The sequence below is a fragment of the Sphaeramia orbicularis genome, chromosome 3 (assembly GCF_902148855.1).
Source record: "Sphaeramia orbicularis chromosome 3, fSphaOr1.1, whole genome shotgun sequence".
In the NCBI taxonomy this organism is placed as follows: Eukaryota; Metazoa; Chordata; class Actinopteri; order Kurtiformes; family Apogonidae; genus Sphaeramia; species Sphaeramia orbicularis.
Window position 1 is genome coordinate 9,588,994 of NC_043959.1, and position 24,831 is coordinate 9,613,824.

Below are 24,831 nucleotides of genomic sequence, written 5' to 3' on the forward strand. Positions count from 1 at the left end.
AAAGAAAATCATCAGAGGCGAGCTCAGGTGTGGACAAGAGTCTGGTACACCAATGTTTAATTCAATTCAATTTTATTTGTACAGTCCAATATCACAACAAATTTGCCTCACAAGGCTTTACAGAAATTGTTGAGTTGATGAAAAAAAAAAAGAAAAAAAAAAAAAGAAAAAAAGAAAATAGTAAAATAGTTTAATCAGTTGCACTGTATGGATAATGAAGGGAGGACCCAGATACAGATGCTGGGGCAAAAAGTAAGTTTATTTACATAACTATATTCATAACCTTAACGGTCAGCCATAACTGAAAGTCCACAAGGTGGGTAATAATAATAATAATAATAATAATAATAATAATAATAATAATGAATTAGATTTATAAAGCACTTTTCTATGGACGCATACTCAAAGCACTGTTATGTGCCAGGCAGTGATGCAGTGCAGGGTGTTTGTGGGTGTTTTTCCCTCCTGGTCTTTCTCTCCTCTAGTCTGTCGGCTCTCCAGGTGTCATCAGACTGACTGGCCTGAACCTGTGGAAGTGGTGGTGGCCAATCCCATCCAGGGCCCTCCTATAAAAGGACCATGCCTGCAGTGATCACTCTTTTTCTCTGCCTGTTGGAGCTGCTGGTCGTGGTGTTCAGCGTGTTATGCACTGAGTTATTGTCAGTCATTTGTGGAGTGAGGTTGTGGGCATAGGGAAGTGAAGAAGTTGGGGTACCCTGTACATTCTTTCCTACATGTAGATCACTTCTGTCTAGACACATCAGGTTAGAGGGTTGGTGCCACTTCTGTATTTATCTTTGGTTAAGTTCTTTTTTTTTTTTTTTTTAGAAAGGCCAGGTTTTTGTTTGGTTTCTGTTTTAAGTGTAGGACCAGATTAGGCACAGTTTCATTGTATTTATCTGATTTTGGTTGGCACAACCCCCTTGTCCCTTCCTCCTCCACATTAGTGATCCTTTGTTAGTTTTTTTGTTCAATAAACCTTTGTCACTTGTTTCACAACCTACACTGACTCATCTTCATTTTGATGTCAGGTTAACATCTCCTTTTCACACCAACAAAGGAGTCGTAACAGCGTGTACAGTGGATCCATTTTTCATTCACTCTCACATTCTCCCTCTGGTGGTGGTAAACTACATCTGTACCCACAGCTGTCCTGGGGCAGACTGACAGACGTGTGGCTGCCAGTCCGCACCTACGGCCCCTCCCACCACCGAACATTCATACACCAGTGTGAGTAGCAGCACTGGAGGCAAGGAGGGTGAAGAGTCTTGCCCGAGGACACAACCGGTACATGCACAGAGCAGGATTCAAACCGCCAACCCTTCGGTTATTGGACGACCTGCTCTACCATCTGAGCCATGGCCGCCCCAAACACCCCCCGCCCCAAAAAACCCCAAAAAAACCCCAGCACAATGGAACACCAGGATCACAGGAGACACAGGCAGAAACAAGGGGGATGAGTGTGAAGTTCCAAACTGACTACAACAAAGGGAAGGTGACTGGTATGTATTCAGAACTTGCAGCTGACGTCACTGGTCATGTGATGTTGATTACACCGCCATATTGGTAGGCACGCTGTCTGGATCCAGAAGTCAGAACTGTTGCTTTATATCGTGTTTTTCTTTGGACTCGTGTTTTGCGTATTTTGTTATTTGCGAGTATGTCTGCATGTGATAAAGGCACCATAGATGAGTTTCAATGTTTACGAACACAGTGATGCGCACACATCTCGGAGGCAAAACAGGGAGTGCCAGCTACTAGCCGGCTCACATCAGCCGTACACCTCTAGGCTCTGCCCGGAACTCGTGAACGAGCCGATATAGCTCCTAAACGGTCCATTAACTATTCTGTCCAAAAGCCGATCCCATCTTCTCTTTCACCGGCCGCATAATTTGACTCGACCGCATCGGGAAGGCTGTCCCATAGTAGAAAGCAGACTGTCACTGTCACCAGCTCCAGCTGAACTCCGTGAACCGCCGTAGCTCCAACTGCAACTTCCATCTGCCTCACCCAGCTGAGGAAAGTTCAAAGGGAGCAGGCAGATCCACATCACTCTGTCTCTATAGGGTGATAGGCCAGGGGAAGCGCCCCGGGTAGGTTTAAAGGGGTTTGCATCATCGTACCACATGAGTGACAATTCTGTTTTTCCACATCGCTAAGTGCATCCAGCACACAGCCTAACTATACTGAGAAGCGACGCGAACCGCGGTAATAACTATAAACAGCGGTCGTCCAGAACAGAACCACCGCTGCCACCAATGGAATCCGAGCGGCCTCTCTGCCTAACTCATACTTGGTGAAAGCTAAGGAATAAACGCACACAGGAGTTTAGTTAGGTCCATCGTTTAACATGCTAGGAACTTGTTGTGACTTTGCCTCCAAGACTTAATGTATGCATACGTCACATGAAACTCCTCTATTGCAACCAACCTGTGGTTACCATGATCACTCGCTGAAAGCTTTATGTTATTGTAGATCACACAGGAGAAAGATAAATATCACCAACAATGGGCAATTGTACGTCTAAGGAAAGCTTGCCTACCATATGGCGTAAACAGAAAACCATGTGATCATGTGATGTATGTGCAAAACCTGAATAGACTGTGTGTTGACAGACTGGAGAACAGGTGAGTGTGAGACGGCACCAAAGGAGGGAAACTGCAGGGGAACACATGAAGGGCTATGCCAGCGGAAAAAGCATAAGTTTGATTATTGCATTACATTCCATTACATTATCCTAGTTCTAAGTACAGCATATGTCCCAGCTGCATGTAAGCTCTTTCCTCTGAGCTTTAGTTCAGGAGAAAAACTTCAGGGTTCTACTTGATCAGATCTTATTACTTTCAGTCTCACTTGGTTTCAGGATAAGTTGTAGTCATAGTTGCAGGAGGATTTCAGTTTTTGTGAGAATAAAGTCAATGTTGCTGACACTACTGTAGGCAGAATCACAAGCATAATCTTGGTTGCAAATGCACGTTGGGTGTGACTCAATAATTTATTTATTTATTTATTATTTATTTATTTATTTATTTATTTATTTTAATTTTCATGACTAGAGGCTTAATGTAATTCTGCTGCCACCCAACTGGAAAAAGCAGTTGGAGGAGCAAGAAATATATGAAATTACATCAGAAAGAGTGCTGGCTGGCAAAGTTGGGAGCTGCACATCACATCCAATATTCACGTAAGCAAAGAAATTGCTGTTTTTTTAATGATAAAAACCCATCAGAAATTAAAAAAAAAAAAAAAAAAAAAAAAAAAGAGAAGGTTTCATATTGACTCTACAATGAGGTGATGAATCAAATAACTGTCATTAACATGAAGTCTGTTTAACACTGGGCTGAGCTTCAGGCTGTTAAAAAATGATGTTTATGCTATGTATACATTTGTGTGTTACTACAAGCTCTTCTAAATCAATAAAAATATGTGTACAGAACTGGGGATGTGCCAAACTCACTGTTCACTTCTGATACTATCATCTAGGCTTTGGATCAACCACTACTGAGTACCATTCCTATACTAAGTTTAATTCAAAAGGTCCTGCATGCTAAAGATTTTGTTTATTTGGTTTTTTTTTTTGTTTTGGGTTTTTTTTGTTTTTGTTTTTGTGTTTTTTGCATAAAGTGTACAAATCTAAATGTTGAAACCATGAACCAAACTGATTGTCAGGATGCCAGACCTTCTCTTGGCTACACAGATGACACAGAGTCACAGGGATTTGTCCTTTAATCACTGATGGACCAACAGACATTAGAAAAATATGGAGAAATATATTCTTTACGACAGTACAATAGCTGCATAAACTAATCAGTTTCTTAGAATTTAACAAATATGTATTATTTAAAAGTGCAATCCATATTCAAATTCAAGTCAGATTTATTAATTATTGGAGAAATTTCCATCAGTCATTACCGGGAAAAGTTAGTCTGGGATCCAGACCCATCTGGAAGATCAGTCTGGCACTGCCCCCATTCAGACTGATTTCCACTGAGCTTCGATAGAGCAGAACCAGTCTCAACCACTTATCTGATATGAGGCTAGTCAGACATCAGGTCCCACCTGTGACTGTTGTCTGTCCAGTACTGGCATGTTAGACTGAGCCTGTAGGTAACACTACCTGGAAATTAAAAAAAAAAAAAAAAAAAAAAAAAAAGAGCTGAAAGGACCAGACTGACTCATTTTAGAATGAGGATTTTAAGATGACTGTTTTCACAAACCCCTAACCCAGTGTTGTTCAACCTTGGGGTCAGGACCCCACATGGGTCGCCTGAAATTCAAATGGGGTCACCTGAAATTTCTAATAATTGATAAAATAATAATTAAAAACATATTTAAAAATATATGGTGAGTTGAGAGAGGACAATCCCATACATAAAAGACATGACAAAGTGTGAAGCTGAAATATGAAGCACTGTGGTTCTGTTTATCTGTCAATGTTCATTGTGGTCAGTTCAGATGCTGCAGCTCTTTCATAATTCATAGTTTCAGTTCTTGTTTGTTCAGTATTAATTGTCAGCCTTGTTAATCACAGCTGGACTGACTGTACATATCCTGACCAAGGAAAATAAAATTCTCCCTTTGTGCAGTAATCTACACCTGGATTTACTGCCTCCATCCATAATAATATATATTATGTGGACTAAATGTCATCTAAAATTAACATTTATTGCAACATAGTACAGCAAACTATTACAGGATCAAAAACAAATTAATTTTAGCAAAAAAAAAAAAAAGTCTCTGTTTGACTGTCTGGGGTTGCCTGAAATTTGTGACGTTTAAAATGGGGTCAGGAGTAGAAAAAGGTTTGGAACAATGCCCTAACCTTTAAAGGTGGGGGTAGGAGATCTTAGAAAAACAGTTCGAACAGCTACATTTTGAAAATACTCAGTTCAAAAGTCCAAACCCCTTTCTTCTGGCATTCCCCCGAAGCCACGCCTCCACAACTACCGGCACACACAATGCTTGTTCTCAAGGGTTCACGAATGCTGCACAGCAACAGTTCACCTGGCTCCGACCCCGGCTCTGATCCATGCATACCTCCTTCAGTCTCCTCCAAACCCCCCTGCCTTCCAGATCAGCCCAGTTCAGACCTAATCTGACTGACGTTACATTTCCTACTGACTTATCTTAGTGACTAAACAGTTTGCCGGTGAACTTTTCCACCTAATATAGCCAGGCTCTGGCTTCATTTCCGAACAAGTGCTCCAAACTAGGGCACTAATGAAAAGTTGGTTTGTTTGTCGATGCGTCGACGGTGTGGCACAAGTCGACGTTCCTAGTGGAGTCGACTAGTCGTGTGTTATTCTCTCTCTCCCTTCCATCACCGGACAGCGCGTGAGCTGTTTTTGATACGCTCATCTTCTACATGAAAAATGGGCGTAGTGAGGACGGTAGTGATGTGCGGATCAGTGGACCCGGGTCGGGTTTGGTCCAAAAAATGTCACTTATTTGTGGGGAGGGTCAAAAAATTCCACAAAGCGGGTTTAAAAAAAAAGACCCGCACATCACTAGCACAAGACCAAGACTGAAGGAAGAAGACGACTCAGAGTAGGAATTAAACTGAGTGTGATCTGGAAAAAGTCTGGTCTAATGTTCTGAACCATGGAAGCACACCAATAATGAAGAATACTGTGTGTTTGGATTATTCTGTTCATTGATTTCATTAATGCACTCTTTTCTCTAACATTGCTGTGTGTCTTTCTGCCGTTGTCTGAACCTTTTTCCCACTTCATGTTGTTCAGTTAAATTTAAAAGAAAATTCCAGGTGTTAGTCTGTGTTTAGTTTTGGTTAAATGTTGATGCTTGTGTCTTAGTTTTTTATTCTGCTCTTTACTGCACATTGTTCATGATCCAGTGAACGTCAGTATAAGCTGCTCTTTGTTGAACTTCTGTGTGTCTGTGTTGTTCCTCCACTGTCAATGTGATGACGTCATCATACAACAAGTCGACTCGACTTCGACTTTATTGACGAATAAGTCGATCTGAAAAATCTGGAGTCACTAATGCCCTAGTCCAAACCTCTGAGAACGCACGAAGAGGGGTATGCGCAGAGGGGGGAGGGGCCAATGGCAGTTGTAGTTTGATAGACAATATCACCGTTCAATCATTTCGATTGGGCACTCAAATGATTGGATGGTGTTTTTTCAGTCCTGTCCATTCTACAGGTGACAAAATTTTTTAATTTTTGTGTGTTATAGCATTTAATTAATTGGTTGTAATCAGGTGTGAAGGGGATTTTAAGCAATATAGCAAAAAATGCTCCAGGAAAACAGTAAATTTTAGTAAGTGTAATCAGGTTAGCTATAACAGCCATATTAATTTGAGGTTCTTTATCTCAGCAGAAGCAGTGGAGTGCTGTCACAGTGGTACTGGAGTAAACAGAGAAATACAGGGAGCCTCAGGAACAATTCATTAGCCACATAATGCATATGCTAATGATCGATGAATTTTGAATTTAGCGCCTATTTGCATCTAACGAGGGCTCTCAAACTCATGTTCTTTCAGGTTCCACATTAAGTCTGATTTGATCTGCAGTGGGCCGGACCAGTAAAATAAAAACAGAATAACCTATATATAATGACAACTCCAAATTTATGTCTTTGTTTAGTGCAACCCCCCCCCCACCCCCCATTAAAATTATGATGAAACCAGTTACTTTTAGAAACTATCCAAACAAAAAAAACATGACTAACCTGAAAAAAAAATGAAATTCTTAAGAAAAATCAGTGCATTTTTTACAATATTCTGCCTCCACTTCTCATTGTCCATGTGCATTATGGTCAGATCTACAAAGACACTAAACACTGAGGAACAGCAGAAAATAGCTAAAATTGGGCTGACTTCTTAAGACATTCAGGTTGTTTGTATTTGTTCAGGTTTTTCACATTTTATTGTTACAGGATACTTGTCAATATAAATATTTTCATAATTTAATGTTTATTTTTGCACTAAAACAAAGACAAAAATTTGAAGTTGTCATTATTGATATGCATAATAGTAATATTATTTTTTTTCAAATAAACCGTGAAGAAAATATAGTCATTATTTTTTGTAGGTTATTATGCTATCACTTTACTTGAGATCATTTTTGTCTGTATGTAGAACCGAAACTAAAATGAGTTCCACAGCCTTGACTGTGGAATTTTTACACGTTGTAAATTCATCCAACATTGGAACCTTTGGCAGGATGCATTTGGCCCCCGGGACGCATGTTTGACACACCCTGATCTAACCCTGTCTGACGTCTGCTAATGTATGAGACACTGTGACTGGGTGTAGGTACTTGACAGATTTCTATTTTGTTTCTATCTTGTGTAGTGCTGGGTTTTGTGTGTGTGTCTGAGTAAGTCATTGGTTGCTTGGGCAGCAGCGGTGCTTGGTTCATTACCCTCCTAACGACAGGCTGATAGAGGTGCCTTAAGAGGCTCTCCTTCCTCTCGCTCTCCTTCTGTTTCTCTTTCCCTGCTTTCATCTTCAGGACACATCTCCTGCTGATTGCCTTCTCTCAGTGACTCTCACAATACCAATATTGAGGTAGAGTGGAGCGAGGCACCACTGGCCACGAGTGGAGGGCTAGATTACAATGCACCCTTCTTTTTCTTTTCTGTTGTGACTGCCTACTTCACACAAAAACATGCTCATGATTTCAGCATTCAGTCTCTGCATTTGCTTTTTTGTTTGTGGCCGAACCTTAACCCTGTCATGCTAGTATGGTCACTACAGGAAACAGTTATTCTCCAGCATGTTCTCATGTATATTCATGGATTTTATTGATTTTAGTTCCATAATCAGCCAACACAGTGGACACCTATGCATCATCCCATACATTGCAGTTCATACCATTACTGTAACTTTTGAGTGTTTGAGTGGTAAATCAGTTGCTAGTTATTGTTAATAAACTGTAATTAACCATTTCTCTTTAAACAAAAAAAGGTTTTTTTTTGCACATTATCTCCATAATTGATGCAGTAATTTTACACATGCCAAAAATCAACAGGAAGCCTCCCAAACCTTGACAGGCAACCATGACCCATGTGCAGAACTGGGTCAAGAGGAATCCTGTTTCCAGTTGAATACAAGAAAACATTCTGCATGGGTGTTCACCAAAAAGCCAACTGAACTGAAACAGTCGAACATCTTTCTTGAAGGGTGTGGAACTGGATTTAGTCAAAGAGTTCAAGTACCTCGGGTTAACCTTAGACCCAACATTAACATTTAAACAACACATAAAGCGACTGAAGAAGACAGTACATTTTAATGTGCAAAATTTTAAACAAGTCAGACCCTTTTTGACCCTAACATGCTGCTATGATGTTTTTATACTCCATGATTTTCTCTCATATTGAACACTGTAGAACCTCCTGGTCACTTGCTGCTGGCACAACACTCACACCCATAGAATCACTTTTTAAAAAAGCCATAAAATATTTGACAAAAAAACATTGAATTTCCACCACTGCATTGTTTTAGATAAATATAAATTTCTTAATTTTAATAATTTTGTGAATTTTAAAAATTGCTTGCCTGATATTTAAAGTCTTGCATGGACTTGCCCCTCCTCCTTTGACAGATTTGATCAAATCCCGTTCTGTCAGTGGGAGGGGCCACCAGGGCCACAGCTCCAGGAGATTGTTGAGGGACACGCAGGTGCACTACTGTTGGACAACCTACACTTTCCGTCACTGGAACTGAATATTGGAAACAGGTTTACCGCTCAAACAAACAGATTCACAGTCATACTTAGGGATGGGAATCGAGAACCGTTCTTTTTGAGAACCGGTTCCCAGTAGCTGATTCCTTGGAATCATTTGCCTGCCTGCTTACTGATTCTGCTTATTGATTCCGCCTTCGTTTTGTATGCACGATGACGTCACATGTATGCTGCATTGTTTTGGTCGAAACGTAGCCAACATGGTGTTGAGGCAGAAACGGTCTCAAACCGACGACCACCAGGTCCACTTACTTGGAACACTGTCACAAGCTTCCATGTCTTCAAAAGGGTGGAATCCCTCCAATATCCTCAACATTTGTCCACAGCATGTGGAATCATTTACAGGAATGTCACGTATTGATACTCTACTTAGAGGTGCTTGTGAATGTAGCGGCAGAGTGAACGCCGCGCCGGTTCCGGTGTGGACAACAAACGTCGTAACTCCTCAAGTACAAGTTTCCAAAGGTAAGAAGGGAAAGGAAATGAGGTGCACAACGAGGGGAGACAAGCCAAGCTGAGTGGAGTCGAACCGGTTCCATGTAGTAGAAATTCGGCAATAAAGGAATTAGTAATGGGGGGGCGGGGGGGGCATTTTCACTGCCCCCCCCCCCCCCCCCCCCCCCCCCCCCGAACCGGCCCGGAGTCATCTGTTATTATTTGTACATGCTGTATATGTTATATTTTCTGTGCAGAGATGCAAATATAAAAGACAGTTAATGCAAACACACCTGTTTGTACTCTTTTATTCCCTCACCCAATGAGAATTGATAAGAGAATCGATAAGGAATCGGATCGATAAGCAGTATCGATAATGGAATCGGAATCGTTAAATTCTTAACGATTCCTATCCCTAGTCATACATCCTTCAAATCACAACTTCAACATTGGATGAAGGAAAACCAAACCTGTGACCATCAGTAGATCGTCCTCACTGTGTTGTTCTGTGTGTTTTTATGATGTTTTGTCTTTTGTCGGACTCTCTGTCCTGTCACCTGCCTAGGGACTACAGATGGAAATGAGCACTGCTGCTACAGTCTGGCATATTTACAGCTGCAATTGTTGTAGATGTTCATTAATATGCACTGTCCCAAATAAATAAATAAATAAATAAATAAATAAATAAATAAGTGAGTAATACTACTATTAAAGTATGTTAAAATGTGACAAAATACCAGATTAGCAGCATTTAAAAAAAAAAATTCATAGTTTCACTCAGTATGTCAGTAATACAGTGTTTCCTTTGCTTCAAAAATTAAATGCATGATGTCAAGCTGAGTGGACATTTTTGCAACTCCATGAAAAATAGGTTCTACAAAATTTTTCAATCGCACTGTTTTTTTCATGCCTAAAGAGGAATAAAAACAGTCAGATATCTTGATTAGGATCAAACAGCGGTATTCAAAATCTCTCTGACGGGACATTTTAGAGACAATCTGACCCACATTTTTACTTTTAAATTCATTTTTGCTTTAGTTGGACCATAAGGGACTATCCAACACAAGGAGCTACTTTATTATTGAAATAAATGTTGGAATGGTAATCATTAACCCTTTCACGCATGAATTATGACCACCTTTAAGATTCTTTTGCCTGAGTGTTTTTATTCCTTTTAGGTATATAAGAAACAATGTGTTTGAAACGTTTTAAACTAACCCTATTTTTCATGGAGTTCTAAAAATGTCCACTCAGTTGACACCATGCGTTTAATATTTGAAGCAAAGGCATGTATTTAAAACCCATTATCAGAAAGTGATGCACTGTGGAGAAAACTATGAAATAAAGACATGTTTAATGCTGATAATCTGATGTTTTCTCATATTTTGACATACTCTGAGCACTGGCAAAAATCTAAATTTTACCAAGTGTATTTTTCCTCATTTCTAGTCCAAATATCTCATCACACTTAAAATAAGACAAAATCACCTAAAGAGTACTTTCCAGTGAGAAATAAGAACTGATTTATAGACAATAGATCTGAAAATGTTATTTCATAAAAAATTACCAAGATAATTTTCATTTGTTTCACTGGCAGGTTTTTTTTTTGTTTTTTCTTAATTCAAGATTTTTTTTGCTCAATTCAAGCAAAAAAAAAAATCTGCCAATGGAAACAGTGATAATTATCATGGTAAGATTTCTTCAAATAACATTTTCCAGATCTATTGTCTAAAATCAGTTCTTATATCTCACTGAAAAGTTACTCTTTTGGTGATTCTGTCTTATTTTAAGTGTGATGAGATATTTGGACTAGAAATGAGAACAATACGCTTGGTAAGGTTTAAGATTTTGCAGTGTAATACTAGTTGTTACTCACTTCAAGAGAAAATATGCACAAAAAAAAAAAAAACTTTTGTTTAAGAAAACTATTAATTACAGTCTAAGAACAATTAGCAATTGATTTACCCTAAAACATGTAATGCAGATCAGTTTATGAAGAACAGCAAAGTTACATTAATGGTCTGAATGTCAGTGTATGGGATGGTGCATTAGTGTCCACTGTGTTGGCTGATATGGAACTAAAACAACAAAACCCGTGAATATACAAGAGAACAGCTGGAGATAACTGTCCACTGCAGTGACCACTATGCATGAAAGGGAAAAAGTTCGCATCTCTGACTGGACATTACTGTGTTTTGACCCATTAAGGTTCTCATAATTCTTTAGAGTCCAGTATTAATAACGACAGTGAGGCCTGTTTATGGATGATGTTGTACTGATAATCTGCTGTAATTAGTGAAGAATATGGTTGAATTGTTGAGTCTGTTTTGTAGTGACTGGTACTGCCATGAATATAATTGTTGTGTGTAATTCATTTATTGCATTATGTATTTGTTGTGGTTTGATGCTAAATTAGGAAAATAGTATTGTTTGACTCCTTCTATCAAGTTAGTGATAAAGGTGTAAAAGCACTGAGGGGTCGGATTAAATAAGTGTTATACTTCTTCCTACTCCTTTTCGACCATGGAAAGATTCAGACTTGTATGTGCTTGGAGATAGATTCCGTTGCATTTAAATGTTTTATTTTGTTTTATTTTGTTTTGTTCTTGCATGTTTGAAATAAATAAATAAAATCAAATCAAAAATTCATGCATGAAAGGGTTAATCTAGTTTCCTCTTGTTTTCACACTGTATACACAGTAACATCAAGTAGTGCAAATAAAGCCACACACATGCATATCCACATCATGTATAAGCGCATTGAAAGGCACACTATACACAGTGATACATGCTTCAAGTGTGCCAGTATCCATGTCAAAATCCAATTCAAACCAAGTGCTCTGTCTGTTTTTGTGTCTTCTGTCATTTACATGAAAAGAAGTGGTACAGGAACAAAAAGGCCTGGCAAGACACCCTGCTCTGCTACCCACAGATAACATTCACTTATTAATTTGTTCCCATCATAAGACAGGCAGATTGTACATTTGAAGCCCATGTCAGCCCATGTCAGATGCTTCTATTCATTTCACAGAGAAATGAGGGGGCTGAATTGCGCCACTGCTTAGAAAATTCGCCAGAGAAAAATTAACCATGATGGTTCTGGAGAAAAGCAAAATGAGGAAAAAGCACATTTTCTTAAGTATGCAGTCGGAGCTTTTTTTATTTCTAATTAACCATCTGGCCTTGTTCTTGGCTCTGCAGGCCAGAATAGTTTAATAAAAGGGATAAAGACACTGATTAAAAGAAGCCATTGAAGCCAGACAATATTCCACTCAGTTCTTGTGTCCTGTATGAGGTGGTACTAGTGTTTACCTCTCTCGTGTGTAAAGCCTTTCTGATGATGCCAGACAGTGCTTCAACACACAGTTACACTGTGTGCACTAAAATGAACCAAACAAAACGTATCCCGCCTGCCAAGTATAGCATCCAATTTTTCACACAGGACAACAGATTTAAAGGAGCACATTAGGAGGCTCTCAAAATGAATTTTTGGATTCTCACTCTGTTACCATGAATTACTATCTTTTAAAACTAAAATAAAAATTATCTCAGTTTATTTTTTGGGATATAATGTACTCTCATATATTAAGAAAAGTGTGGTATGCTAAATATTTGCACTTTCCTTGAGGAACGGCACTTTTTGGCATTCTTTCCAAACTTTGAATAACTGCTGTATGTTTTTCTTCGCTCTGTTACTTTGTCGATGATAAATTCATGTTTTTATTAAATATTTGATTATTATTCCTTAATGGGATGTTAAAGTACTTGCTTAGACCTACAATGATTAGTGTTGCTGCACAGTGCTTTCTCACTCTGTTACTCACTTGGCCAGGCCCATGTATAAATTGTACAACACAGAGTATTGTTTAAAACATTGTAGAGATCTCATTTGTAGATTAAAGGGAGTCTACACTGAGATAACTTAACTTTTTTGCTCCACAGACAAACCTGAGAAGTGGGAGACAAAAGCGATAATCTTATTTTTATATCACTGTGATCTGATTATTGTCTAGGAGACACAATTGTGAACAAGAAAAGCATCAGAGAGCGCAGACCTCCGCCAAGACAGATCTGCCTTCCGTGCATGCGTGTTTGTTTGTTTGTTGCCCCACCAACCCACCCGATCACCACCAAAACTTAATAATTCTTCCTTGTGCCAGTATCAACATTTCCTGAAAATTTCATGCAACTCCGTCCATAAATTCAGTTTCAACAGATGTCTGGTTTGCAGAGTAATGGACTCCAATACCAACTTCACAGGAGCAACCAAAGCATAACGCACTCTCTAAATTACTGGGTACTGTAACTAATATAGGGTCCAAAACTTTGGAAAAATGCATTTTCAGTCAAATAACTGCATCAAAGAAGTAATCACAGCACTTCACAGCCCTCCACCCAGAGGAAAGACATTTTTAAAAAGAGATCTTTTCTCTTTACCCACCGCCAGGAGGTACTGTGATCACTTTGCTTTGTTTGTTTGTGTGCGTGCGTGTTTGCATGTTTGTTTGTTTTCTCAGCAAGATAACTCAAAAGTTATGGACGAGTTGCATGAAATTTTCAGGAAATGTTGATACTGCACAAGGAAGAAATTATTAAGTTTTGTTGGTGATCGGGGCGGGGGGGGCATATCTCACCTAGGGGCGCCAGAATGCCTGGAACCAGCCCTGATAAGCAGTAATGACATTTTGTTGCCACACAGCCAGTCATGGATACTGTTACATGAACAGTTGCCACAGTACTGTGGTGACATATGGCGTATACAGACAATGAAATTATGTAAAGCCGCACAAGTTAATATCATTTGGCCTTTCATCCACATGACACCGGCATTGCCGGTGCCCTGAAATGGTATTTTTGGCTATGTCCAAATGACAACGTTCGTGGTACTTTTCTTTTGTGGATTCTAAAAGTTTCGTGTCCATACATGTATCGTTTCAAGAAATATCTGGGTCCAGGTGGAAGTGGGAAAACTTGGTTAAAACGGTGTAATACATATGCTCCATCTATAGGTGGCGCTGTACACAAACGCATACAGAGCCGCAGGATACACTAAAATTACAGAATGCAGTCAGTATGCGCATGAGGTTATGTCTGAATGATATTAAACTTTTGCGGATTTACATAATTTTGTTGTCGAGTGTACGGGCTATACATGCTATATATCACCACAGTACTGTGGCAACAAGACGCTAATGAGTTCATGGAACAGTATCCATGACTGGCTCTGTGACAGCTAAATGTCATTACTGCTTATTGTCACAGTACAAATGCAAACATTTGATTGGCTCTGTGGCAATAATCAAACTGATATTTGTGCCACAGTACTGTGGCAGTAGACATTGCCAGAAGATAATGCAAATTACAATCAAAGTTAACAAAATAATATAGAAAAAAAGCCTCTGCAAACATGGGAAGACACTGATTACCTTCCTATGCTTGATGGTGTTGCACTCAAACTTTGCTGACGCACTTAGTCTGAAAATATGCTACAAGACAGCATTCCAACAATGTATGTAAATGTTTTAAAATGTTTTTTGCATCTCTTACTGGAAATTGCAAATATTGTTAAATACCAATAACAGATTACATATTGAATGGGGTGGTGAGAGAGGAGGAAAAGACAACAAATACAAAAACAAAACAACAGGCATGAACCAATATAACAATGTGTTAAAGCTATACCGTATGATGTGGCATTTTTACACTTTTCTTTTGTCATCTTAAAAATGCTCCTAATAAGCATGTGTCAAACTAAAATGTAAAAGAAATCCACCAGGTATTGAAACTCAAAAATGTTTAATTCTCATATATTTCTAATAACAGTCTGACCAATCATTTAGTTGGTCCGAATGAAATAATTGGCCGAACCTGGCTGAGCCTCCTGTCATCATCCATTACGGCCGTCCAGCATCCGATCCAGTATCGCCGTCCCCGCATCCGATATGTGTCCCTCTGAATCTGACCTTCACTGGCGCTGCTTCTCCTGTCACTGACCACATTCTACTGTCTAGAGTGTTGGATAGAACTGACATGCGCATGTGGAAGGGAAAAACGGATTTATGAACAGAAACGACAACTGAGGGGAAGAAACGGGAGTCTGATGAATGAAGGATGGAGATAAAAGTTCCAGAAGTCAGCTGTACTGGACTGAACAGGTTCTGCATAAAGCTCAGCTTTTATGACGGTGGGACTCATACAGGTACATGTACATGGTGTCACACAATGTGAGTGATGTAGGATGATAATTATATGGACTATGAAACCTCAAATGTCCATGGAAAATTCGCGGAGGCCGCGCGTTCACAGTGCGCGCGCCCTCCCCTGGGCACTGCAGTGAAGACACTGACCCAGTACTGCACAGACCAGGTCTACTGATGAACAGGAGCCGCGGGGCACCGCGCAGGTGGTGATACATCTGATACTGAGGGAGGGGTCCGCGGACACGCCAAAACGACCGGACCTCCACCCTGCTTCCTCCTCTGTTTCCATCGCGCATCAGGAGAGAGGAGGAGAGGAGGAGGAGCCTCAGAGCTCAGGCAGCGGGAAAGGGGGCGGGGGCTTTGGAGGGAGGCGGGTTGTTCATGTTCAACTTTACTAATGCTGTGAGAAATGCCACATCGTAGGTATAGCTTTAAATTACCCAAACTGGTTGTATACTATTACTTGTGTGTGTGTGTATATGTGTGTGTGTGTGTGTGTATATATGTATGTGTGTGTATATATATGTATGTATGTAATGTGTCATATCTCAGTCTGTTTCTCCTGCTCTTTTTCTCTCTCTGGCCCTTTAAATCTATCACACCTCATCATCAGCCTCATTCCACTCACCTGTGAGCGTAAGCTGCAGCTCATTAGGTGGGGTGTATATATTCACTGCTCTGCTCTTTGCCAGATTGGCTTCAGCCCCGTGCGAAACTTCCAGTGTTGTTCCCCGCCTGATTAATCCGTTCCAGAACCTGACCTGTCTGCCTGATTCTGTCCGTTCATCTGATTCCTGGTAACCTACCTGCCTTCATCCTTGACCACGTCTCTCCGTCCGCCGCCTGGTAACGACCTGCTTCCGTCCCTGACCATGTCTTCTGCCTCTGCTCCTCTGGTTTCTACTGACCCTCCTGGTACTGGACCTCCTGCCTGTCCCTGACGCCCCTTTTGCCTTTCTGCTGTCAGATCTACAGAGACTCTGTTTGAGACTGTTTGTTGGACAATTGAACACCTGTTGCCCTTTTATAGTTTGAATGAAGACTATTGAACTATTACCTCTGTGTCAGTCTGCATTTGGGTTCCGGTGTGTGTGTGTGTGTGTGGGTGTGTAGGTGTGTGTGTGTGTGTGGGTGTGTAGGTGTGTGTGTGGTGTGTGTGTAGGTGTGTGTGTGTGTGGTGTACTATGATATCCAACCTGACTGTCATTCTCAATGATCAGAGATAATAATCATTGTAATGATGGCTGAAGGGGGTGAGGGGTAAAATATTTCTTGTCATCATAAAAAAAGAAGAAGAAATTAATAGATAAGGTAGTAATTAAGCACATGTCACAAATAAACAGGAAATATATGAATATTTGCCTCATAATGTAAGCGTTTTACTGAAGAGAATATGAGGATGTAAACCTTTAACTACTAAAAAGTTAATACATTTTATAAAATTATGTTTAATCTGCTCACAAAAAAAATAGCCTTGGATAACCTCACCAGCATGGTTGTGTCCAAAACTGAAAGCACTGAACCATATGAAATGTGTACAATAATGACCGTATCCATTTATAGGTTGCGTTGTAGACATCATATTGCCGTAGCTACTTGTAATGATGTTTCATCTGAGGCCTCCTAGTTTTGCTCTAGTTGGTTTCAGCCTATTTGCTCCCACATGAACAAACACAAAGCTTTGTCTCTGTAACTATTCACCCACACTCATCCCCTCTTCCCTTCCTCATCCTCACTATCTTTCTTGCCTTTCTCTCATTCTATGAAGAGGGGATTTTCAAGGCCCTCACAGCCTATTTTCTTTATTTTCCCCTGGTGGCCTCATCATCAGGATTCAGACGCACTGCCTCAAGCCATGTTTTTAATTCAATCCACAAATCCATATCTAAGCATCCATTTATTTAGTTATTTTTACTTCCAAGCTGTTTTTTTTTTTTTTTTCCAAATGAGAGAGTTAGTTTCAGAAGATACATAGATGTGTTCTATATGGGGGACCCCCGTCACCCCTGGACTTGCCATCTGGAACTTTTGATAAGAGCACATTCACATACTTAGTTCACCTTGACACACACTTAGGCCCGAAATAATATACCAATTGCACTGTATATATTGTAGATGGTTTCTAAAAAAAAAAATCAACTCAGTATAGTGAGCATGAACTTTTCTCCACTTTATACAGGGCTTCACATTTCACCAATTGTGGTGGCTGTTATTTTTTGATTTGTCACATTCCGTCTCCTCACACAAAGGTATCAGCCTATATTTACCTCCACTAGGAGGTATTGTGATCACTTTGCTTTGTGTGTTTGTTTGCATGTTTGTTTGTTAGCAGCTTTAGGGAAAAACTATTCCAACCATCTTAACCAATCTTCCCCACAGATAGGCCTAGGCCCTGGACCAACCCATTCAATTTTGGGCCAAGTAGGCCAAAGTTCAAGGTCACAGCAAGGTCACAAAATCTACAATTCTCCTATCTGTCATCATTCAGCAATTTTCCAAAATTCATGAAAAATTCAAAACAACTCTGATTAGCCTCCAATTTGATCCACCTGTAGCTTAGAACAATATCTTGTATCTGGCACAAAATTGTCCACATCCACTGTGGAATGTGGACTCTGTGGACATTTACATTTAACACTGAAATCCCATTTACCACACATTTTCATTATAACTCAACAAATATTGATTGGAATTAATATAATTTGACATACACATGACTGGTACCAAGCTTCAACTTTTTCTGCTGTATGGAACAACCTGGAAACTGTTGAATTCAAAAAGAAATAGTCGATCCTCACATGCACAGCATTCAGGGTGCTTGGCGAGGTTTGTGTTCTCTGGACACTTGTTTCATGTGCCTCTTAATCTTTTGGTTAACTTACTTGAAACTTCACCCAAAAAAAAGTACTGATCTCCGATATATTGGCCGATAACCATATATCAGCCAATATATGAAATAAGAAAATTCCATGCGTTACCATGACAACTTTTATTCCTGGTTTAATCTGATTAAAGGTAGATCCTATTTCAGATGCCCATGTAAACACCTTATTCCAGTTGAAAAAGAAAAGTTTGGATTAAATTTAAACCCAAATAAAGTCACTGGTTTAATCCACTTTTGAATCCGTCTAAAATTATTCCTTGGACATGTAAACCCTTTATTCTGTTTGGACTTTATTCCTTCCATTCTGCACATGCTCGTTGCCTTGTCCTGTCGTGATGACGCACACATTCTGCGCTGGCGGAAGAATATGCACTGCAGTCTAGTCAACACCAAAACCGTTCCATTGGGCTATTCGATGGGATCTACCACCCTGGAAAACCCTGAAGGAAGAGTTCACCACTTGTTTTTGATTCATTCATTTGTCATGCACTAATGAGTTCGATAAGTGTTCAAATCAGTTTGCACTGCAGTGCACTGATTACCTTGTTCTCACAGCCCTTCCGTTAGCTTAGCCTAGTTTAGCATAATCGCTTCATTCCTGTAGTCAGACGTAGCCAGGCTTTCATGGGTGATTTGTAGTATTTTATGAGTGATTTTGTGAAATTCAATTCTCCCTAATCATTCCTTTAGTCCGGTGGGGTCAATATGATCACAAATTGAGGCTCAATCATGGCCATGTGACTTACTGCACTAATAAAATCTGGGGAAATAAAAACTAATGCAAAGCTAAAACAGTAAAGCAAAGCTAATTTAGCGCATGCATCCCTTCCAACAAAAAGATTTTCCAACTTCTGTCAACACAACAGTCCCAAGATTGTATGAGTGCAGTAATTCGCAGATCTAAAGAAATAATTAGGGAGAATCGGATTTCATAATCACTTACAAAAGACAACAATTCACCTTTAAAAAACTGGCTACATGTGACCATGGAAATGCAGTGACTATGCTAAGCTAAGCTAACAGAAGGGCTGCCAGAACAAGGCAACGTGAGCACTGCAGCACAAACCCTTTTGCTCACTGATCTACCTCATTAATACCTCATGTAAACCTTTATTCGGGTTTAACATTCCCATGTAAACAGAAGAGAAAATACTTTAGTTCTGATTTTCTTCTGGAAAAATAAATCAGATTTAAAAAACATTATGTAATCGTACCCATTGATATACACAGGATAGAATGTTGGATAATGTGAATAACATGTGAATTAACAATTGCATAAATCCTTCTTATCTCACAAAGATAATTTACACAACTTTAAAATGCTGTATAATAGTCTGATATTAGACTAGTCTGTGACCTGTGGGGAACCACAGGTTGTAGATGTGGTAGTTTTTATGCAGGGGAGAGCAGACTTCTGAAAAAGATGTGAGTCTATATTTTATAAGTACTGACATAAAAATGATTTGGTAAATTATTCTGGAAAATTTAAGCGAAAATTACTATACAGTATTAATACCCAGGCACGCCTTGTTAAGCCGCATTATGTAATAAATTCCCATTATGTAATAAAAGTTCAAAATGTAATAAAAATGTCACGTCATCTTGTAATAAAGCCGCATTATGTAATAAACTGACGCATTTGTAATAAAATAACTCAGTGCATTATGTAGTAAATTTTTTCGCATTATGTAGTAAGTTATTACAATTTGAGAATTATTACAAAATGCACTTGACACATTTTTATTTTCAGGAAAATGTAATAACATGGTTCATTATGTAATAACATGGTTCATTACGTAATAACGACACTCAAGTAGATTTTTTTGCCCTCTTTAATTGAAGTAGCCCTGCAGATTAGTATTGTAGTTAGTGCTAATGATAGCCTACCTCTATATATATATATATATATATATATATATATATAATATATATATATATATATATATTATATTATATATAGATAGATAGATATAGATATTACCATTTCATTCACAATTAGTACACACACTCCAACATGCACACACAAAGTAGAAAATGCTGATGTTGAACAATAAATGGCTTTATTTCTAAACAGAACCTTTTAAGGCAAATTAAAATATTTTGATCAATATAAGATGTCTATGCCAGTTAAAAAAAAAAAAACCTCAGGAAAGTGTCTTTAACAATGTAAACAACATTTCTGGATATAAAAAAAAGAGCTAAACTGTCACACCTTTGGTGGCTAACTTGCAACTAAAATGTATTTGCCGGTAAACACACACTAATCAGTGCCAAACACGTGTCTAATGACAATTTCCAAAAGACATCTTTAATTTTAAATTGTCCATGACTAGTATGCTCGATTAACAGCCATGCCATAATCCACTTGGAATTTTTGCTAAACAGCTCATTAAGTCTTACTGCCACACCACTAGAGCGTCCTGCTGCTTTGTACAGTTTTTGTACACTTATTGTGTGGTCTCCATGTGTCCAATTCAAGGCTTTGGCTTAACGTTTCCCTTAGATAGATGTATGGATGGAATTGAGCCGCAAGGTGTTTGAAAAGATCAGACACTCTGTTGAAGGTGCCAAGCATTGACATGTCATCTTCAAGGGTCATTTGGATTATTGTCGTCAAAATTTCTGTTGGCACAACAGGCTGATCGATTCAATGAGGCTGGACAGATTGGGCGCGCAGGTCAGGAGAGAAGGTAAAACAGGTGGGGAGAGGTATGTTCTGTAATACAGTCACAGACTGTGGGTGATCTGGGTGACAGTTCTCTTGATAATTAACATGGTTGGTCCACATCTTGATTACTTAACTGGTTTGGTTCAAGGTCTTCTGATGAATCTAGCTGGACACTTTGAAGTTGAATCTTATTGATGTTAATTTTCTTATTTGTTTCGTTGTTTGGAAAAATCCTTTCTGCCTGAACGGTCAAAATGTTTTCAATAAAGGATGAGACAGGACCCTCCAGACTCAAATAGTGCTCTCCATGCCCTTCCGCTATGTGCCCAAGGACTAACAACGGACTGCTGTCACAATACATGTTGGATGGAGATATAATGGTGGAAGCGTTGATACCCAGTGAGGAAACAATTAGAAACTGAAAAAACTAAAAATTTCAGCCGCTCTTTGCAGTGTTATGTGGTCACCATAGGTTCCATTTTGTGCCATTTATCCAAATATCTATCCACGTCATTTCCATCTACAAAGTTTGACAAAGGTGTTCCATTTCAGTGTAAGGATTATACCTGAGATCCACGTATCTGACAGCAGTCAGTTGTTAGTCCTTGGGCGCATAGCAGAAGAAAAACAGAAAATCGACATTCTATCCGTTCCTCGAGCCAGGACCACTTGTACTTATTCTTGATTGGTCATATTCACTAATCTTTGAAGGCTCACTGAAAATGTTGCGTTAGGTGTATGTGAACACTGGATACATCAGAAGAAAGAACAGAACTTCAACTTTAAACAGAAAAAAACAATTTATTCTATATTCATTTGTTCGTGAGATGTAAACATTTGAAGATTTGTGATTTTCAGGAAAAAACTGAATTTGAGCAAAAAACTGAGAAAATTGTTGGGTTTTTTTTCAAAGACATTGATTTTAAAGATAAAACTGATTTCCTATTTAAATTTTTGACTCTTTCTTATTTACAAACAGTAACACTGTCTTCAAAATCACAAAATAAAATACTAATAACAACAGTAATAATAACAAACAGCTCTAAGATATCCCATCATTCCACAAAATATTAGGAGAATCCACACCAAACTTTAGACAAAACATCTTCTAAAGCACCAGGTTCCTTATAAACTTTACACATTGACATACATCAATTATGAGTCTTCCACATATTAGTTTAACTTTTTGATATCAGCACTTCAATAATCCTTATTTTCAACAAAAACAAGAAACAAATGCACTAAATACTGTAGATTTCTGGCCTTTCCTTGGCAGCACCACGTCCTCCTGTTGACCACCTGCTGTGTTTGATCTGTAAATAATTATATTAGAGCCCGATCGATTAATCGGGCCGACTATAGCGTATCACCAATTAATCAACATCGGCCAATATGTAGCCTATGTAGCCAATATATTAACTTATTTTTGCTGCGCGGAGATTCTGTCGCTCGCTGCTCCTGTGTGTGTGTGTATGTGTGCTTGCCCGGAGAATAAGAGGAACTTTAAAGCGAGTTAGTTTCACTTTCACTCCTGCTCAGACAATGATGCTATCACCCCCCCACACACACAATCAGATAATCATGGAGCAACAACAACACCACCACCCTGCTCGCACGCTCTGACAAGGATGGACTGCTTATCCCCCCCACCCCGGCGAAAATCACGGACCGCTACCATGCACTCTGATGAACCCCCGCCCCCCCTGCTCAGAAAATCACGGACCTCCCCTGTCTTATGAAGTATTCACACCCCCATGTCCGTGCACTTCCTGTCTCCCTCACAGTTTCATTCTGCAGACAGGCCTGGGTGTTAATAGTGTAGGGGAGACTGGGGACAGTTGTAACACGGGTCAGTTGTAACTCTTGCAGTTTGCTCCAATCAGGAACAACTTAGGACTCATCTAATTCACTCTGCACATGCTCAGTTTAGTCCTTAGTCACATAAGAAGTTGTAGTGCCGTGAGGCAGACACATCAAAATTTGTGAGTGAAAACATAATTGTGTGCTCAGTCATATTTTTGCTCTAATTATTTTTGTGATTGCATAGTTTGCATTTGAAAGTTGGGGTCCATTATCTGTATGAGATAAACACAGATTTATGCAACTGTTTATCCATCTGTCCACAATTATCTAATATAAGATTACTATATCCTGTGTAGATCAGTGTTCTTATTTCATATATCGCCAATATATCGGTTATCGGCCAATATCGCATATCGGCCGATATATTGGATATAGGCTTTTTTTAGCCCCCAGTTTCGGTATTGGCATCGGCCCCAAAAACCCCATATCGGTCGGGCCTCTAAATTATATGGACATCTACTTATTTATCTGTTTATGAATATATGTATTTATTTATTTCATACTAAAGCCAAATCAACAGTGTCTTACCTGTGTCCCCGCTGACATTATAGAGCTGAATCTGTTCAGTGTCCACAGTCTGAATTTGAACTCACACTGTCTAACAGAATGTAAAAGATGCAGACTAGCTGTCCTTTGTCTTGTCCCACATCTGGTTATCTGTCTTCTCCTTGAATGTCCACTATAAACGTCTCTTTTCTCTTCCCCCTGTCTGTCATTGTCTCCGTGCTGCTCCATGCCCCCCCGCGTCATCCTCATCCTGTCAGACCAGAGCCGATCCGTGTTTCCCGTGTTCCGTGTCCGTTTCCCTCACCTTCTATTTCTCCGTTCCTGTCTCCAATGGTTCCTCTGTAGCTCCATCATATATTGAATTGTCAGACTCTGTCTCCATAATTATCTTAAGGCTTTTGAAACTGCATGCGGTTCCTGCAGAGTCGCATTTCCTCATTCAGAGTGACTGGTGCTGTATGCATCGCTATGGATACGGTGAGTCGAAAGCTACAACTATAACAGTGAAAACACGGATTGATGGAAAATCTCGTCATTGGTGTAGAAAGAGTTAATTACCGTAACATATGCTCAGTTTTCAGAAAAAAACTGATTTCCGGCAAAAAAACGGAAAACTTTCATCACTAATAAGTGTACGGCGTAACTGTGAGCTTTGGGATAAAAGCAAAAAAAAAAACATTGAAATTTTGGTAAGGGGGTACTAGCCGAAAGTATGATGACACAGCGCCCCTGTTCCCCAGTTAAGAAAACCCCTGGACACTTTATATTGATCGTAATATATTCAGTAAAATACATTTTAGTTGCAAGTTAGCCACCAAAGGTGTGACAGTTTAGCTCTTTTTTTTATATCCAGAAATGTTGTTTACATTGTTAAAGGCACTTTCCTGAGGTTTTTTTTTTTTTCAACTGGCATAGACACCTTATATTGATCAAAATATTTTAATTTGCCTTAAAAAGGTTCTGTTTAGAAATAAAGCCATTTATTGTTCAACATCAGCATTTTCTACTTTGTGTGTGCATGTTGGAGTGTGTGGACTAGTTGTGAATGTAATGCTAACAGGTAGGTTATCATTAGCACTACTACAACTACTAATCTGCAGGGCTACTTCAACTAAAGAGGGGGAAAAAATCTACTTGAGTGTCGTTATTACATAATGAACCATGTTATTACATTTTCCTGAAAATAAAAATGTGTCAAGTGCATTTTGTAATAAATTTCTCAAATTGTAATAACTTACTACATAATGTGAAAAAATTTACTACATAATGCACTGAGGTAGTTTATTACAAAATGCGTCAGTTTATTACATAATGCGGCTTTATTACAAGATGACGTGACATTTTATTACATTTTGAACTTTATTACATAATGGGAATTTATTACATAATGCGGCTCAACACGCCTGCAGAATGAAATTGTGAGGTACACAGGAAGTGGGAGTACTTAGTTTCATAAGACGGGGGCGGATAACAGTCCATCCTTGTCAGAGGAGGGGGATAGCTGTGTGTGTGTGTGTGTGTGGTGTGGGGGGGGGGGGGGTAGCAGTCCTGGTGCTCAGAGCGG

At 39.2% G+C, this 24,831-nt stretch overlaps 1 long non-coding RNA gene across 1 annotated transcript; it reads right to left on the reverse strand.

The window, feature by feature from the left end:
- Nucleotides 1-730: 730 nt before the first annotated feature.
- Nucleotides 731-17,384, reverse strand: LOC115437142 (uncharacterized). Its single transcript, XR_003937919.1, has 3 exons — nucleotides 17,372-17,384; nucleotides 15,143-15,148; nucleotides 731-808 (listed from the first exon to the last, which is right to left on the reverse strand). It is a non-coding gene; the product is annotated as an uncharacterized LOC115437142 (long non-coding RNA).
- Between the last annotated feature and the right edge of the window lie 7,447 nt (nucleotides 17,385-24,831).